The sequence below is a fragment of the Clupea harengus genome, chromosome 4 (assembly GCF_900700415.2).
Source record: "Clupea harengus chromosome 4, Ch_v2.0.2, whole genome shotgun sequence".
NCBI lineage: Eukaryota > Metazoa > Chordata > Actinopteri > Clupeiformes > Clupeidae > Clupea > Clupea harengus.
The window spans coordinates 25,798,839-25,804,838 of record NC_045155.1 but is presented as its reverse complement, the minus strand read 5'-3'; positions in this window follow the sequence as shown (position 1 = coordinate 25,804,838).

Sequence of the window (6,000 nt, the reverse complement as noted above, 5' to 3'; positions counted from 1 at the left end):
CATTTAGTAGTAGATTTGACCAATTCAACCTACAGTATACACACACACACAAATATGCATACATACTCTCTCACCCACACACACATTCCCTCACACACACACACTCGTTTCTTGAATGTACCTAAGCTGTTGTCTGTTCGGGGCTGGGAGTACCTGTCCTAGATGGACCACTATCTGTCTGGGACTGCTGTGTTTGCTGCTGCTGCTGGGAGCAACGGGACTGTGTGTCATGTATGATATACAGAAGGATCAGCTGCAGACAGAGAAAGACCAGCTACTGATCGGTAACTCCAATCTCACTGTATAGACAAAACCAGCTGTAGACTATAGACAGACCCCAATAACCGAAATCTGACAACAGAGAAAAAAAATATTTAGACCAGCTACTGACCAGTTGTTCTAGTTTGACTAAGTGAACTAGCACCAAACAGAGTGAGACAAACTATTGATCAGTTGTCTAATTTTATTAGAGGCAGAGAGAGACCAGCTCCTGACCAGTCATACCAACCTAGTCACTTAGATAAAACAGGCTACAGATAGAGAGAAACCAGATTAAAAAAGTACAAGCCACTGCTCAGTAACTCCAATCTAACTGCATAGAGAAACCAGCTACAGACAGAAACAGACCAGCTACTGACTAGTTACTCTAATTTGATTGTAAAGATAAACCAGCAACAGACAGACAGAGAGAGAGAGAGAGAGAGAGAGAGATAGAGAAAGAGAGAGAGAGACAGAGGGAGAGAGAGGGAGAGAGGGAGAGAGAGGGAGAGAGAGAGAGAGCAGCTAAGGACAAGTATCTCTGGCCTGGCCATAGAGAGTATACAACTACAGACCAAGACAGACCAACTACAGACCAGTAACTCTCATCTTACTGCAGGGAAAAAACTGCTACAGACAGAGAGAAACCAGCTACAGACAGAGATGGACCACCTAGAGACAGAGAGGGACCAGCAGAGGACCAGTTATTCCAACCTGGCCGTGGAGAAGAAGCAGTTTCAGGCCAGAATCCTTCATCTTGGTGACAACACTATCTAATGCCAGCTAAAATGGTGAATGGTCTGTCTTGATCTTAATACCATTTTGTAAGTATTAAGCATGTGTCCCCTTTTTTCCTGGCAAGAGTCACCATGTGAAACTGGATGGACATATTTCAGCTACAAATGCTACATCCATAAGACTGAGACACGCAGCTGGACTGAGAGCAGACACATTTGCCAAACCCTTGGAGCTGACCTGGTAGTCATCAACACGGAAGAGGAACAAGTAAGATTGCAAAGCGCATGTGTATCTTAAGGGTGCGATTTTCCCGGGGGGCCAACTGAAAGAAAAATGTAAAGGATTCAGCGCAGGATATCGTCATAGGACAAGGACAAGTCAAATGTCAAAAGATGCGTTTTAACACATTTGTGGGAAGAATGGGTCAGATTCCTTCCTGTCCAGCAAGCTACCTGCTTAACACTTTAGCAGAGGGCGAAAAGAAAGCTCTTTTTAAGGCAGCACCTGCTTTAACATGCTGCAAGAAATAGCCTATCAGGCTTCAGAGTCTACTGTATGTAGCCCCCCCCCCCCCTCCCGATTTACCCACAAATCGCACCCTCTGTACCTTTATGTGTGTTTGTGATGCTTGTGTCTGTGGGCACATGTGCCAGGTGATTATACTAATCCAATGGACTTTAATGCAAACAGATCTTCTTTGACCAGTGGCAGGCATATGGGTGGATCGGCCTGAGGAGGCAAAACCAGACCTGGACTTGGGTGGACAACACAGAGCTGTGTAGAGGGTAAGAGGCAAAAACTGTCTGGTGTCAAATATGACAACTAGAGTCATTATGCTGTGTTCCCAATGAGACAAATATGGCAACTAGAGTCATTATGCTGTGTTCCCAATGAGACAAATATGGCAACTAGAGTCATTATGCTGTGTTCCCAATGAGACAAATATGGCAACTAGAGTCATTATGCTGTGTTCCCAATGAGACAAATATGGCAACTAGAGTCATTATGCTGTGTTCCCAATGAGACAAATATGGCAACTAGAGTCATTATGCTGTGTTCCCAATGAGACAGCAGCCGTGTTTCCAACCAACCCTCTAATTTGGAATGTTGAACATTTGAATTGGAAATCCCAAATGGAAACATCTGAAATGGGCATACAATCGAATAAGTAAAATCAGAAATGTATACGCCAGAGGGGGATGGATTAACTCCTGATTCAGTTGATGGTAACTGATTCGGTTTTTGGAAACTTGATTGTGCCTTGTCCTTGTCTTTAGGACACGTACCTTGTGCTTTTACTTTGTTTCCCCCCACGTGCTCTTATGTTACTTCCCGCCTGCCATTGTTTACTTCCTGTGTCTAGTCCTTTGTGCTTCCTTGTTCCTGCCATGTGCTCCAGTGTTTACCCTTGCCTTGTGTTCCTGTTCTGTGTACCTGTGTCTCCACCCCTCCCCTGTTCCCAATTATTAGTCTTGTTAATTCCCTTGTTTAGTTCACCTGTGTCTTATTATCTGTTTCCCCCTTTGGTATTTAAGTTCAGTCTGTCCTGTGTTCTCTGTCGGGTCGTTTGGTGAGAGATTCCAAGCCCTGTTTGTTTTTGAATGCCCATATTACTTCTCTGCCTTGTTTCTGTGGGATAAGTTTTTGCTTTTTATCTTTTTGGATTCCTAAGTTGGGAACTTCTGCGTTTTGGAATTCTGAATGCTGGCTTGGATCTTTTGGGTCCTTTCCTGCGAAACCCTAACAAAAACTGATTTGGTTGTTGGAAACTGATTTATTCACATCAAATTGCATTTGTTTTGAGTTCAAAATGTGATTCCCATTAAAGTCCTGACAACCTCAAGTTTTAAACCCACAGCTGTTCACAACCCCAATTCACAACAATATCTAATTCGCATAACATAGCTGATGGAAGCGCACACACTTGCATATGATGGAAACCCAGCTTGAGTCATCACTTGGGCTGTGTCCCTAATTAACCCTGTTAGATTTTCCCTAATGAAACAGTCTTGCCAGTTAGACTGTTCCCAGTGTTTCCAGTTAGGGAGTTTGTATTTTATCAGGAACTAATACTGCACAAGAACCTGTTAATATTAAGAATGTCTTGCCTTTGTTCCAGGTACTGGGAGCCTGGGCAGCCCAATGGTGACTCAGAGAACTGTGTTGCATTTCTGAGCCATGCAAATCCCAAGACTACTTGGCATGATTACCCATGTGACCAACGTGACACCAAGCATTATTTCATTTGTGAGAAAAACATCCAGCACTATTAGTATATGTTTTGGGTGAATTAAACCACTAGAAGTTCATTGGATTCACATGCATGATTTATGTCTTTTTCAGTTCAGGGAATGTTTTAGCATTGTCTTCTAGTATTCTTACACATAACTGAATAACATGCTTTTAAAATCGCTTTCTTTGCAACCTATCCTTTACGTAAGTTAAGTTCTCTTTACTTGTCACACACACACACTCTTTCAGTGAGCAGTGAGATTCAACCTCTGCATTTAACACGTCCTCTGCATACTTAAGGCCCCGTCACACCATAACGTTCTTGTCAACGTTCTATGACGTCAGAGGAAACGTTGGTAATCGTCCACGGTCGCTGGTATAGCACCAGAAGAGCGTTGTGTGAAAGCTGGTGAACGCTGTAATCGTCAGTAATCGTCTGTGATCGGCGGAGAACGCTGGTCCGAAAATACATTTTTGAACATGCACAAAAGTTCTCATGGAGACCAGCGTTCTTCAACGTTTAATTTAAAACGCTGGAGAACTTTCGTGGAACGTTTTATTAACTTTGCACGCATTTGGCTATCGTAGTCAGTCGTTGGGTAGGGTAGACTGAATACAGTTGATACACCCGAAATAACTTATGTGCGCAGCAATCCTGAGACGTGATTTTTAGTTTGGACATGCCTACTAACGTCCTCTTTGATCCCGGGAAATTTGAGCACCTAACCCATCTCTCATACAAAGATATCGGCGAACGTTTTTTCACCAAGGGAAGATCTTGATTTTATCATGTCCCTTTACAATTAATATTACATTTACATTTAGTCATTTGTCCAAAGCGACGTACAAGAGAGAAGCGACGTACAAGGGAGAAGCGACGTACAAGGGAGAGAACGGGAGAGAATAATATGTTATTAACCATAGTGATCAACAAACGCAACTTACATCATTGCAAACGTTATTCTGTGCACTATAAATCTACATATTCCATGCTATCATGTCATGCAAGGTCATTGCATAATCTAGCGAAAAGCGGAGTGGAGGGTATATATGCTTGCTTGAGCCTAGCATGAAGTAGATGTACTGAAATTGAACATAGCTGAGCACTGTTATAGCTGGTGCTGTTCCATGGCAGATGGATATGATATGAAGACTCTTGTGACATGGACAATGTGTGTGGATGTGTTGATGTTTTCTAATAATAAACATTGAGAAACACAAATTCAGTGTCAAATTTAAATCATCTATTTAAAAAAACATAAAACCCCAGGAATAACGCCCGTTATTTCGTAAATCACAGTAATAATAACAGTAAATCTTTGTCCGAAGACATTGCTAGTGAAAGACGCTTTGTATTCTTCTTACTTTCAGCAGCATTTATCATCTTCTTACTTGCAGCAGCGCTAGTAGCAGACACGTCAGCACACGTTTGTCGCGCACCAGTGACACGTCACTTAGTCGCTGTTACATGCTCCTCATGCGTGAGTCCCACGCTAGTAGTCATGCGTCATTCCTACGCTATTCTTTCGTTAAGTCACACGCCAGATGTGTCCACCTCGCCCTAGAATGCTCGAAATTGAACGATTAGAAAGTTCAGAGAACGTTGACCAGAACGATATTTCGTGACGGGGCCTTTAGGAGCAGTGAGCACACACACACACACACACACACACACACACATCAAAAGCAGTGAGCACTCAAACACATGAGGAGCAGTGAGCACAAACACTAGGAGCAGTGAGCACACACACACACATGAGGAGCAGTGAGCACACACACACACACACACACACACACACACACACATCACAAGCAGTGAGCACTCAAATACACACACACACATCACAAGCAGTGAGCACTCAAACACATGAGGAGCAATGAGCACACACACTAGGAGCAGTGAGCACACACACGCATGAGGAACACACACACACACACACACACACACACACACACACACATGAGGAGCAGTGAGCAGTGGGCAGCAGCAGTGCCTTGCCCAGGGAGTTGGGGGTGTCTGGCTCTAGGGCACTTCAGATGTGGATGTTGAGGGAAGGGAAACTAATTCAATTCCATGTGTGCAAATGAGAATATTATACATGGGAATCTTCAGGTCTTTTTTCCAGTTTCCAGCCTTATGCTTAAACTGCTTCATGCTCATTGTTTGATTCAATAAAAGCACGTGTTAAAACTCACTTTGCAGTTGAGGAATCTTTTCTTTCGTATAAGCGCATTGTTTACTTTATTGAGTCAACAATTCCCTCTGATGATACGATTGAGGAAGCCTTTGAGAGGAGGAAGCTAAGTAGTATGCCGAGCTGATAGTGGAAGCGAGGGTACGAGGTTGGCAAGCACCAGTGGTGAAGGAAGTACTGAAGTTTAGTACTTAAGTAAAAGTACAAGTACCCAGGAAGATAAAAGTAAAAGTACTACATCAACAATCCTACTTAAGTAAAAGTAAAAAGTACTTACTTTTAAATTTACTTTAAGTATTAAAAGTAAAAGTACTCACGCAATGGGTTGTCTCAATGTCTAGGCTGTGCCATTTTGATAAAGAAATAGCTACTGGTAATAAATGCCTCTACAGATGTCACTACTAGTAATAATTATAAGCAACAACATTTGTTAATTGGAAAGGTTGGTGTACTTATTGTGCCTACCATCTGTAATACTGTTCACACTATATCTTACAATTCTGCGGATGACAAGTTATCTACCAGGGATTATTTGCAAAGTTAATATTAAATACATATATCAATATTCAAAAGTCAG